The 13335-nt window shown below is 56.0% G+C and overlaps 1 pseudogene; it reads right to left on the reverse strand.

Annotated features, from left to right (window-relative positions):
- Nucleotides 1-1013: 1013 nt before the first annotated feature.
- On the reverse strand, nucleotides 1014-12813 carry LOC105537315 (annotated as a pseudogene).
- Nucleotides 12814-13335: the final 522 nt, after the last annotated feature.

Consider the following 13335-nt stretch of genomic DNA (forward strand, 5'->3'; position numbering starts at 1 on the left):
CAGCTGTGTTGTGGTGGGAGGGTTGGTGTGGGTGTGGCCACGGCACTCTAAAGATTGCTCTCTGAGGAGAAAGGTGAGCCTGGCCAGACCCCTGTCAAGGCTGCTATGTCAGGGCAAGAGGACAGTGTCTTGCCCCCAGGAGCATGCAGTCTGGGCAGGAGACCCAGAGTGATCTTGTGTTTCGAAGGCAACTCCAGCCCAGCCAGGGGACCAGGAGGCTCTCCTGCCGCCAGGGAGGTGTGTGCGGCTCTGCCAATGCCTCTCTTCCAGGGCAGTTGCCAGGTCCCAGGATGAGCAAGAGTCCTTGGCTGCCCAGGAAGGTCCCTGAAGCAGCAGGGGCTGGGCTAGGGGCCAGGGACTGGGAAGAAATGCCTGATAGCCGGTGAGGAACAAGGTGCACACAAGTGACTTGGAAAGAAACAAGTTTTATTTTCAGTTTTCAACAGGTAGAGTGATACTTCATCATATGCTTTTGTGTGTATAGCAAATAGCAAAATATTAGAATGTAAACAGTTTTGTCAGTTTAGAGATCAAGTCCTTTTTTTTTCTTGAGTGTTACCTGTCTTGGAATTTAGCTGGGTTTAAAAGTAATGGAATTCTCAGGGAATTCTATAGAGAGCCAGTCTCCAGCTGCAGGTAGGTGTGCCTGGCACTGACCAGCTGTGGGCACAGATGCAGGCGTCTCAAAGCACCAAGCAGTACAGGTGCCAGTTCTGCAGAGCCTGCAGCCTCTCTTGCCACTTGGCAAAGTTGTTCTTCAGGGTCTGCTTCAGTGTGGGCAGAATGGCACCTGTTGCCACAGGCTTGGGGCTCAGAAGCAGGCTGGGGGTGGGTAGAGACTGTCACCTTCAGTGTCCCCAGCAGTGGAGTGTGCTGGGAGTAGGGTCTGTATGGCCCTCACTGGGACTGAGTGAGGCCACGGCCGCCTCTGCTTCTGCGCTGCCACCCCTCCACCACTCCCTGTCTGCGGCCCAGGTGTCAGGGTTGCCCCGCTGTTCCCACATCCATGGGACTTATCGTTTCTTGGAGAGGCTCTTGGTGGAGACCTTGGGGAACTGAATGGCTTTTTGGTCCCTGGATGAAGGAGGAGTCAGCAATGAGCCCCAAACAGGCCCCAGGGATGAGGCACGGGTGACTGGACGCTCACCTGGAAGAACTAGATCTCAGCCTCCTTTGGGGCCGCCTGGGGCCTCTGGCCCTTTTCCCTTGGGCTGCAGCTTTAGGTCTTCCGGTACTAGTATTACTCGGACTTGAGGTACTGCAGCTGAAAGATGGGGACATCAGCATGGTGGGGCCCGCAGCAGCGCCAGCCAGCACAGCCACCCCCACCACCCAGGGCCTCACCTGTTGGGCCTGCTGGATGTTGACATTCCACAGCTGGCAGGTGAGAACTTCACACTGCTGAAGTGTGGTGGCCTTTCATAGATGCGGCTGCAGCGTCACTGGGGGGTGTGCTCCCATCATCTCCCAAGCCCAAGGGTTGGGCTGTGTGGCAAGTACCCCCAGCCTGCTCTGAACACAGCAGCCAGTACCATCAGGGCTGCTGAAGCTTCCCCATTCAGTCAGCAGCCTCCTGGCTGAGGCATAGAGGACATAGCCCAGGGCAAGGAGCAGTGCCAGGGAGGGCCGAACTCAGAACAGGGAGGCCTCAAAGGTGGCCAGCAGCAGCCAGAGCATCATCTGGTAGCTACCCAGCAGGTGCAGGCTGAACCTGGGGTCATGGGAGTGGCTGGTGGCCAGTCTCTACCCATGGGGTTTACCAGGTGCCTGCTGGCCAGCGCAAGCTCGTGAGATGGTAGAGACAGAAACTGCTGAGGAAGTTGTCCCAGGAATGCAGAGTCACCCACCATCTGGCCTGCAAACTGATGCATCAAGGCAGGGAGGCTGGCATCACAGGACAACAGTGCCCCACCCCCACAGGCCACCCTGGGACTGCACCCTGGACGGAGCATCCAGAATCCTCTGAAGAAGCCAGGCTCCTTCTGCCCAGTCATTGCAGTCGATGGCAGACGACCACCAGAAGAGCACACAGACCAAGCTGGCAATCTCGTAGCCTAAGATGGACTGCAGCTCTGGGTTCCCCTGGTACTAAAATTTCAAACCTTGACAGCACATTGATGATTTAGAAACCCAGGCTGCAGGGACAGGTCAGAAAACACAGCTCGCACACAACTGAGAGGAGCGGAGCTGCCTCTGCTCACAGGGGAGGAGGGAGCTGGGGACAGGTCAGGGTCCAGCCCATGCACCTCTGGGACAGGGATCTCTCAGTTGGTACTGACCCAGGTCTGGGAGAATGAGTCCATCCTCACCCGTGATGCCCTCAAGGAGCTGCTTATTTTCATTCTCATCCTGGGTGGTGCCCCAGGCGAGTGTGAAGTGTGTGGGCTGAACTTACTGAGTTGCCAGAGAGAAGCGCCTCTGCCCTTAGCATCAAGGTGAAAGGAGGGGAGTGGTCTTCACCCCACAGGCCTGTAACAGTGCCAACAAGGCAATGGGGGTGTGGCCCTGCCTCCCACAACACTGGCTCCATCTGAGTGGGGCCTGGGTCTGGCACTTGGCTGACCACAGGCTGAGGGGGAACGAATCCTTTGAGGAAGGGGACCCTGATGGCTGTTTGTACCGGAAATATCTGCTGCAGGTACTCCAGGGCCACTTCCAGGTGGTACTCTGTTTGCTGAACACCATCCTGCCCCATCTTGTCCAGGTCATTGGCTGGGTAAGAGCCGTTGGGGTTCATGGGGCCAAAGCCCAGTCAGGACAGGAAGGAGCAGCTGTAGGGCGCTCCTCACACTGGTCCAAGATGGACTTTACCGTGTGCTTGGTCTGCATAATGAGCTGAGCAAGGCGCAGGGCCTATGTGGGAGGTGCAGGCAGGTCACTGACAGACTGGCCTGTGCTGCCACCCAGGTAGGCCAGCCGGGGGCCGCAAGACCAATCCGCAGCCAGACTGCTGAGTGCCAGGAGGAGCAGCTTCTGCCAGAGAACTTTTAAAGACTAAAGGATGATCTTCTAATTGTTAAATATTCCGAACAACACTGCTTTTATTATCAGGAAAAACCAGACTTTACTGAAAAGGGGGAAGGAGATACAGCCTCAACTCTAAGCCCAGCCTTGACCCTTCCCACCAGAACACAGCACTTTGCGGGGTCTGTTCAGCCCCATGGCTCCAGGGTCCCTGAGGATGGGCGCTGGTGATCACTCACCAGGATGTGGGCCTCTGGCACAAATACCAGAGTGTACTGACAGTCCTGGATCTCCAGGCTGTAAACGTGGCTCTTCATCTCGAAGGACGCATCAGTGATCACTGGCAGCCACGGTGACAGGAAACTGCTGGTGAACACGGGGGCTGTGAAGAGTCAGTGCTGGTAGTGGAGGGGTGACAAGCTCTGGCTCCAGGAACAGCTGCTCACCTGGAAGGCAGGAGACAAACCTGGTGCCCACCCAGGGGCACCAAGTACCCAGCTGTTGCCTGCAAAACTTTGGGTGGTCCCTGAGGTGTCTGGGGAGCCATGACTCAGGGGTGTCATCCTGAGGCCCTGGCTTGTAGCGTCTCCCATGCAGTAGGTGGCTGACATGGGGAGGGCGGGTAGGGTAGCTGGTGGCTCACAGAGCCCCCAGCAGTGTTTACAGGTGGCAAACACCAGGAGGAGTGACAGAAGCCAATGCCCAACCCAGTCAGGATGAACCAGAGACCTGGCTCACCACTTGAGGCATTTGCCACGAGTCACCAGCAAGAAAATGGGGCCGCAGCTTGGACTGTGCAGCTCCCCACTATGGGCGCACTTGCAGTCCCTCGCTCAGTGCCTGGTGGTTGCAGGGCAGGCGGGGGTGCAGCCAGTCTCACACTTCAGGGTGCAGATGTGTCCCAGGAGTCTCCACAGCACCCTTTCCTGGGGCCCACTCTGAGCACGTGGTTCCCTTCTGCAGACCTGCCACCCACCAGCTAAGGTCCTGGCTTGGTCTGGCTGGGTCGGGGTCTGCCAGACAGGCGCAGACTGAGGACTTACCTGGATTATCTCGGTCACTGTTGGTCTGGGCAAAGACTTTGACCACTGGGAACATGATGAGTGCATGTTTGGGGCTGACCAAGTCTGTGCAGAGCTCGCGGTTCAGGAAGACCACAAACAGCTTTGTGTACATCAGCAGATTCTCCTGGACAAAGAGTGCCCTGGGGACTGAGGTGGCAATTTGGGATCAGCCCTCTCGATGGAGGGAGGGGCTGCACCATTCCATGCCCATAAGACCGCTGCTCATCCCTGGACTTCCAGACTCCCTGGCCAAGGTGATAAGATGTCATAGATGATAGCTCAGAGGGCTGTGGGTGGGCACAGAGAGCAGGCCAGAGGCAGGTGACACCCAGGCCCTCTGAGGACACTGCGTTTTTGGCAAGGCTGAGGCCATTTTCCAAGAGGAATGAGGCCACGTGGCAGAGGCTGGCTTAGCCTGTGGGGGCCAAGGGACGATCCCCCAGAGGATCCAAAGGGGAAAGGCTTGGGCAAGAAGGGAAGAGGTCAGTGGGCATGCCAGGTGCTACGTTAGCCTCGAGGTCTGCCATGAGGGTCAAACGGGATGAGGACAAGAGGGCCACTGCTGTACTCTCCTCTGTGCTGGTGAGAGTCAAGGGGTAGTTTGGGTGTTGCTGAACGTTCATCTGGACCAGAAGAGGGAGAGAACAGGACAGGATGGGTCACCAGTGCACTGCTTCCATGAGAAAGCAGTTTTAGGGCTTGGCAAAGTTGAGTCTAGAAAGGGCTGGTCTGTGCTCCACTAGGGAAGGCCTGGGAGAAGACCACAGGAGACCACTGGGGCCAGGGCCAGGGCCAGGCTGACCCCAGGATAGGCCGCTGGCTTGGTTTCCTGACCCACAGGAGCAACATCCATCCCCAGGAGCCAGTGGCATGACTGTGAGGAGAGAGGCTGAGGCTTATTTTTCCAAGACGCACCGGGAGTTAGTGGGACTGTCACCGCGGGGAGCCTGCTTGTCAGGGAGCATGCTGCCATGGCTGCAGGTAGGTCAGCCACATTTCCAGGACCTGTGGGAGGAGGTGTGAGCTGAGGGCCCAGTGGCTGGGGGCCAAATCCTCTGGTGGCCTGGAGTCCGTGTCCCAGCTAGCAGCTGGGTGGGGCTGGCTCTTTCTACATCCCCCAGAGGGTGCAGGAGAGATGTGCACAGCCCTGTGAGGTTTGGCTCTGTTGGCCCTTTAGAAGCCAGGACCATGGGTGGGCTTTTCCCAGCCCAGTGGACAGGTAAGGGTAGGAACCTGCCTGGCACCAGAAAGCTGGGACAGGGCAGGGCTTTCCTGTACATGAGGGTTTGCTTTGGAAACTAAGACAGCCATGTGGCCCTCCAACAGCCCTCTCTTCTCCACCTCCTCTATACTTGTTCTCCTCATTGCCACAGGGGACCACTCTTATTAGGGTACACAGAGAACACAGACACATGTGTGATGGGGCAACACTCACAGTTCTGGACAGTGTGTCCAGGGGCCAGTGGCCAAAGCAATGCTGCACAAAAAGGTCAAGTTTCTACTTGACAAACCTTGGGATGGGGCCTTACAGGAAATAGGGTCACCTGCTGCTTGCCCGGTAAGGAGGCCCTGCTCACAGATGAGCCCAGGGCTCCCATCAACGAGGGTCAGCTTTGCCAGGGGAGAACACCGGGGAGCTCCAGGAGGTCAGAGTTGGCCTCAGCCCCCGTTTCTCAGAGGAGGAAACCAAGGTTCAGAGAGGCCAGTGAACATCCCAAGGAGACACAGCACAGGGGTTGAGCCAGTGCAGCTCCCACGTGCTCGTCATCTCAGTCCTACACAAACAGCCCACTTTGATGGGCCTGGAGTCGGCCACAGCAGCTCTTCTGATAGAGGTAGGGAGGGGCTAGAGATGGCAGCATGATGGGGCCTCTGGCCAGTCCAGCGAGAGAGGCTGTGGGAGCCCGCTGGTCAGGGTGATAAGGCACCTGCCTAGCCTTCCAGAGGCCTCAGGTGCTCTGTGAGGAGGAGGGGACTTAGCCTGTTCCCTATGCCCTGCGGTGAGATCCTTGTGGGCAATAACTGAGGAGGGGAAAGCAGGGGAGACAGCAGTGGCAGGAAGCCACAGGGGCCACCCACCCTTTGAACTTCTCCAGGGACCTGTTAGCATGGGAGTGAGTGATGTCTGCTCTGGCTTCAGGCTGTTTCCAAAAGCATGCAGGTGCTTCAGCAGCAGGCACACCAGCAGTGCTCCTCAGTGGGCCTGAACCACTGCTAGGTGGAGGAGGAAGGGTCAGGGTTGGGAAGGGCTGCTGACCCACAGCATTCAGCCTCCAGGTCTGACCACATCCCGCCCCGGGCTGGTGGCTTTGCTTCCCCATGGGGGGCATTAGCCAGGCCAAGGGTGGGACCACCCTCTGGGGTATCACTGCGCCTGGCACTCAGTGGACGTGCCTTGCACTGCTTGGTCTGAACTACAACCAGCTTGTGATAGGGAAGTGTTTGGCCCAGCACCCACACAGCCCACCCTGCGGAGGGCTCACTAAGAGACACACATCTGCAGGGGATCTCCTAGCCCTGCTTCTACACCACTGTGTACCCGCAGTGGGTGACACAGGCCACAGCTCCCCAGGCTGTGCCCTTGGGCACTGCTTGATCCTCAGGGTAGGAGGCCAGCATCATCCCCAATCTCTGGATCCAGGGTCTCCCACCGGCCTCCTGAATGTGTACAGAAAGCACAAGGAACCCAGGAACAGTGCCTCAGACGTGTAATTCCAGCACTTTGGGAGGCCAAGGCGGGAAGATCACCAAGGCCCGCAGTTTGAAATTAGCCTGAGTAATACAGGGATCCCTTGTCTCTACAACAAATTGTTAAAAGTGAGCTGGGTGTGGTGGTGCACACCTGTTGTCCTAGTGACTCAGGAGGCTAAGTTGAGAGGATCACTTGAACCGAGGAGCTGACGACTGCAGTGAGCTAGGATCGTGCCACTGCACTCCAGCCTGGGCAACATCGTAAGACCCTGTTCAAAACTAACGGCGTGGCTTCGCTTATCTCCCCAATTCTTTCCACCTCCTACTCTTCCTGGACACAGCCAGACAAAGGCTCAGTCCAGTAGAAGCCCTGGTATCACTTTGTTGCCATGAATTTGTGGTCAGGAAAACTCTCAGAGGAGCACAGTCAAACATGTAGGACAAACTTTTGATTTGCAACTTACAGGCAGGGTCCTGGAGACCCAGCCTGAGAGGAAAGCCTTTGTGCTGGCCATGGACTTCTGGTTGCTTAGTATTGTAAGGGCAGGTGGGAGCATCCAGTGGATGAGAGCAGGGGAATGGGGGCACTGAGGGCAGGACGCTGAGTCTGAGTGGACATGTTCACCTCTCCACGTTTGTTCCCCAACCCTTTGGGCCTCAACACATCTGTGCTGCTGAGGCTGGTGCAGGGCGTGGCCTCTGGTTGTATCCTGGGATGATGCAGACCCTACAAGGGGCACTGCTCACATCACCATCCACTCAAGTCTCCCTGTTAGGAAAAGGTCCCCACAGGTCCGGGTGGCGCCCCATGCATCAGTGGCTGAGTCTGAGGATGGAGCTATGGGGTGGGAGGCATTTTCTTTTTTGAAACAAGGTCTCACCCAGGTTGGAGTGCGGTGGTGTGATCTTGGCTCATCATAGCCTCTGCCTCCTGATCTCAAGGGATCCTTGCACTTCAGTCTCTGGAGTAGCTGGGAACACAGGCACACACCACCACACCCGCATAATTTTTGTTTTTTTTTTTTTTTGTAGACACAGGTCTTGCCGTTGTTGCCCAGACTGGCCTCAAACTCCTGAGCTCAAGCAAGCTGCCTGCTTCAGCCTCCCAAAGCACTGGAATTACAGGCATGAGCCGCCGTGCCAGACTGTTACTTCCAGTTACCTGTATCTTCAAGTCTATGGGCAATAAATTCACATTGTTTTGGAAGGAAGAGATGGGCACGGTGGTTCACGCCGGTAATTCCAGCACTTTGGGAGGCTGAGGCAGGCAGATCACTTGAGGTCAGGAGTTTGAGACCAGCCTGACCAAAAGTTGAAAACCTGTGTCTACAAAAAATATAAAAATCAGCCTGGTGTGGTGGCATGGGCATGTACTCTCAGATGCTCAAGAGGCTGAAGCGGGAGAACGGCTTGAATCCAGGAGGTGGAGGTTGCAATAAGCCAAGATGTGTCACTGCACTCCAGCCTGGGCGACAGAGGGAGACCTCTTCTCAAAACGGAAAAAGAATAATAAGGAGAAAAACATGGAATATAATAGCTGTACCTATACCGCCCGACTACAAGGGCACCAGCGGGGTAGGAAGTTAGACCGGGGTCCTTCTCTGGTTTCAGCCCTGGCTCTCCCTCTGATTCTGGACTGGGATCCTGAATCTGGACATTCTCCCTGCAGCTCAGGGGAGGGGACAGCCTCCACATGAGAACTAGAAACTTGCCTTGCCTTGCTGGCGCACTTGCCTTACCTAGTCCTTCCAAAGGATCTGGCAGGCTCACTGTCTGCCCCTGAGCCTGCCTCTGCCCCTGGCAGTCACGTGGAACTCTCTCAGGCTATTTTCTTACAGGTTTGCAGAGCTAAACTTCTCTCCCAGCTCTACAACCCTCCTGGGCCATGTTCCCCATGGAGTCCCTGGCCACAGTCACACCTGCTTGGTTCTTAAGGATGTTTCCCCAAAGCCCCACAATTTCCCACTGGGCTGAGCCTCAGGGCACCTCAGCAAACCCGCCTGGGCCTTGCTGGTCACCCCTCCCGCCATGGGGTTTGCCACAAGCTTCCTAGACACTGTCCTCTTTCCCTGGCTCAAGCCCTCAGGTCCTTTCCTTTTCAGTGGCTCCTGCATAATAGCGGTGTCCCCGTGTTACGGTATGGCCACCATCCCAGCCCACCGGCACTGGGGGCCAACACGTTTTCTCATCTTGTGCTCAAATTCCCATTCGCTGGTGTGGTGCTTCCCAGGTGAACGGGACAGACGTCGGGCTGCGAGCACAGCGCATCTCCAGCTCTCACAGATGGTTAATTCTGCCATCCCTGAAGTCCCTTACAGATCTGAACTCCGCTTCACTGACCTCAGATCCATCAATGCACTTGTCATGTCTGTATGTAGTCTCAGTCTCTATGAGGTCACCACATACTCTCATTTGTCCCTGGAGGTGTATATGAATGACCAGGGCTCCCCAGGTGAAGGCTGGCACACCCCAGTTGGGCTGTCAAGTACTGACAGCCTCTGTGGGCTATAGGGCCAAGCCCCAGGTTCTTCCCACCCCACTGCCTCACACGAAGGCTGTGGGTCACAGCACCTCCAGGCTGGGTGACATACTTCTGAAGAAGGCACAAACCACCCAGAAGTTCCAGGCTTCTGTATCTTCCGAAGTGCCAAACCCCGCAGAGCGGGGCGCAACCTGACCACTGCAGGGATTTGATGACTCCAGCCCTTCAAGGCCAAGCACAGGGCCTCCAACACCAGAGAGCTTGTCACACCTGCAGTGGGCAGCGAGGGCCCCATGCCTCCTTATGCCTCACAGCTACACCCCCACCCAAGCAGGGGCTTCATTCTTTCTGGAACTACTGTCTGAGTCACTTGCAGCCTGCCCCTTGCTTTGCCAGGCACAGACATGCATTCTGGGCAGGAGGAAAGGAAGGAAGGAGCACAGCTAGTACTTGGTTGGTGTGGAGAGCCTGGAGGCTGGGTTGGGTAGGGCTGTGCAGGGATTTGGAGACAGTGGAGCAGCATCTGCAGCTAAGAATGAACAGAAGTTGGAAGACACAGAAAAGTAGAGGACAAGAGGATGGAGTAGGGAAGGGGAAATTGAGAGAGAAAGCAATGAGAACGAGCCCATACGGGAGGAGGAAAAACAAAAGCATAGTCACAATCCAAATAATCGCAGTCCCAGCAGCCACGGGTCAGGGCAGCACCCCCATCCCCTCCGCACCCCCCACAGGCAGGCCAAGGCTGTGGCTGCACTCTACTTGGACTTGGAGACCTGGGTGAATAGACCTAGGTCAGCTGGGTGGCCACTGCCGCTGGGGCCCAAATGCCTCTCCAGCTCATTGGAAGGGCCCGACTTACTACCCTTCCAGATGGGACCCACTCTCCCCAGCGACTCTGAGGCCACACTGTGTAGCACGTGCACACCACAGTGCTCCAAGAGCCCAGGGCTCACGCTGGGACATGCTGCCAGCCACGAAGACCTCAGATCCTGAGGCTCAGAAAAGAAACCAGTGGAGTGCGTTCCAGGAGGAAGACTGCCCAGAAAAGTCACGTGGGTCAATTGACTGGACTTCCCTGGGTTGTCTTGAGAAATTTACCAAATTGGTATAAGACATGAATTGCTATGTGTCTAAAACCCAATGAATATTCCCACCATGAGTGGTTCTCTAAAAACTAAGGAGGAGGACAGGTCCCCAAGGGTAGCACAGAGATGAGCACAGGCCCAGGCCACCAGCTCTTGCTCTCCACCCCCACAGTCTGGAGGTCAGCTGAGGAGGTGTGTATATCAGCTCTGACTCCTGGAGGCAGCCTCTCCTACTGCACCAGGAACTCCCACCCTGCAGATACGATGGGCTTCCAAAAGCAGGAGCCCCGAAAGATATGGCCACAGTCATACACACCGAGAGGCAGCAGGAACCTGAGGCTGAGCTGGACCCCAGTCAGGATTTTCCAACCTCCACACCCCACAGCACCATGGTCTGCCAAATTACTATTTCAGCACAGCCAGAGCCAGCCTGGCACACATCCTGCGCAGAGAGCACCATGCCTCCTGCCCAAACAGCATGCCTATTGTGCTCCAGGTCAGGAGAAATCAGAATATACCTGCTAGACACCAAGACAGCAGAGAGTGAAGGAGCGGGGCGGGGAGGTGCTGCCCTCCATAACCTTCCTGTGTCAGACCTGGGGCTCGGGGAAGAATCAGACACAGTTACCCAGTGTGGTCTCTGCCCTTGCCTGCGGGAACACAGTGGCCTGCAGCACCATGGCCATCCTTACTGCCCACAGGGCCATTGGGCAGCAAGCACACATTCTGGACTCAACCTGGGTGAGGAAGATACCCCCAGGAGCCTCACTTCTTGCATCTGAAGATAAGTACTAGGAGGGACAGGCAGGAATTTCTGCACGGCAAGTACAGCAGAGGCCCAGGCAAGTGGCAAGGGGCCTTGGAGGACACGGACCTCCATAGCTGCCTGTTCCTGGCTCCGACCCACCCAGTTTTCTCACGTTTTGTGTTTTACCTCAACTGGAAGAGGCAAAGAGTGGAGCATCTCTGGGTACTTGGTTCTTCCACTGCAAGTCATTCTGAGGTGGGCCCACCCACCCCAAGGTCTGGCCAAGAGTAAGTGAATGTAGAGAATGGAAAGGCGTCTCCTGCTCTCTGCAGGGACAGCCACCTGCTCTTCCCTCTGACCGATGAGGACACGGAATCTTCACAGGTGACAGCCCAGAAGAGCCTTTCTGGCTGGACCTTGAATGTAAGTGTGTTTCTTGTTCAGAAGGCAGAAGGAGCAACAGGAACACAATGCAGTGCAGCGGCTCCTGCCCCTGCCCAGCCATGAGCACATGCGGGAGCACTGTGAGCATCCCGGAGCCCACAGGAGGACACCCTGGGAATAAGCAGGCCCCCAAGCGCTGGCCAGGCACATGAAACAAGTCTGTGCTGGAAGCAGGAAGGGTGCTTTGTGACTCGGGAGGCCCAACATGGGGTCCTCAGCTTTTCCCCCTTTTCCCCTCATGTGATGCTGAGGGTGAGGATTTGGGGGACCCTGTACTCTCAGATAGCCTCCACACAGCAAAGCCTGAGGCCAGGGAACAGGCTGCAGAGACTGTGGCAGGAGACCTACGGCTCTTCCCCAGAACCAGAGGAGGAGTGGTAGCATGCTCCTCTGAAATTTAACTCCATCATCCACAGAGCCTTCATCCTGGAGGAAGCCCTCAGGAATGTTCTCAGTGACAAAGCCAAAGTTTCCCAAGCACAGTGATGCAGACACCGTGGGCACCAGACTATGTGGCTGATGCCACCTCAGGCAGGGTCCCAGATGTGCGTGAGTCAAGCCATTCCATGGTGGGTGATAGACTGGAGTTCTACAATCCCCAGCTGGTTTGTCACTCTGACTAGTCCAGGGGAGTGCTAGCTCTGGGGACTGCAACAGCAGGAGCGACCCAGGGCCTCCACCACCTCCATGCATCTGCCAGCAGTGTGCAGCCCAGAGAGGGAGCGGGGAGAGGCGAGGCAGAGGGAGAGGAGGCAGGCCAGGCCTCATGCAAGAGGGCACCAGCCCCCACCCACCATGAGAAGGGCTCTTGCTCATGCTCTGGGGGAGGTGGGGGGAGTGGGGTGGACAGGCAAAGGATGCTCAAGGTCACCATAGCGAGCAGGGGTCTGCCTCAAGGCAACCGTGGGAAAACACAAAGGACCTGTTGGTCAAGAGACAGAAGAGAATATGGCTCCCAGAGACATCACAGCTCCCTGACCCTGAGAGCAAGAGCACCACAACCTCATCTGTTTCCCTGCCAGGGAGGGGTTTCCGGAGAGGCCAGACCTCCAGGCTTCAAGTATCCACACATCAGGGTGCAACACTCCCCCCCCACCCCCAACCAGGAACTAGAGAATTTTGACCACCTGTCGTTTGACTTCTGAGTGAGGGGTGGGTGGTGGGTTTCCATTCTAGTCACCAGCCTGTGCAAACTTCACTCAGAGGCAGGATAAGAAGCAGTAGGGTGAGCAGAGTCAGAAGCAGGAGATGGGAAGAAAAATTGTGGAAACATACCTTGGCAGGAGGGGACTGCAGTTTTTGGCATATCTCCAAGGAATACTGGTGAAGCTGCATTTCAACAAAAACCGCAAAAAGCATTAGCTAGTCAAATTATTCTCAACAATGGTGCCAAGACCATTCAGTGGAGAAAGGACAATGCTGCCAACAAGAGAGCTGGAAACACAGAATAGCCACATGCAGAACAATGAAGCTGGGTCCTTCCTTCACACCATCACCAAAAACTAAGTAAGTGACTCAAGGATAAGAACTAAAACCGTAAACTCTCAGAGGAAAACACGGGAGAAAGCTTCATAACACTGGACTAGGCAATGATTGATTAGATATGCCCAAAGCACAGGCAATGAAGGGAACAAATAGACTAGACTTCATCAAAATCAACACTCTTAAGCATCAAAAGATACTACTGATGAAGTAAAAAGGCAGCCAGCAGGTGTGGTGGCCCATGCCTGTCATCCCAGCACTTTGGGAGACGGAGGCAAGTGGGTCACTTGAGGCCAGGAGTTCAAGACAGGTCTGACCAACATAATGGAAACCTGTCTCTACAAAATACAAAAATTAGCTGGGTGTGGTGGGACA

The sequence above is a fragment of the Mandrillus leucophaeus genome, unplaced genomic scaffold, assembly GCF_000951045.1.
Source record: "Mandrillus leucophaeus isolate KB7577 unplaced genomic scaffold, Mleu.le_1.0 Scaffold1700, whole genome shotgun sequence".
Classification (NCBI taxonomy): Eukaryota; Metazoa; Chordata; class Mammalia; order Primates; family Cercopithecidae; genus Mandrillus; species Mandrillus leucophaeus.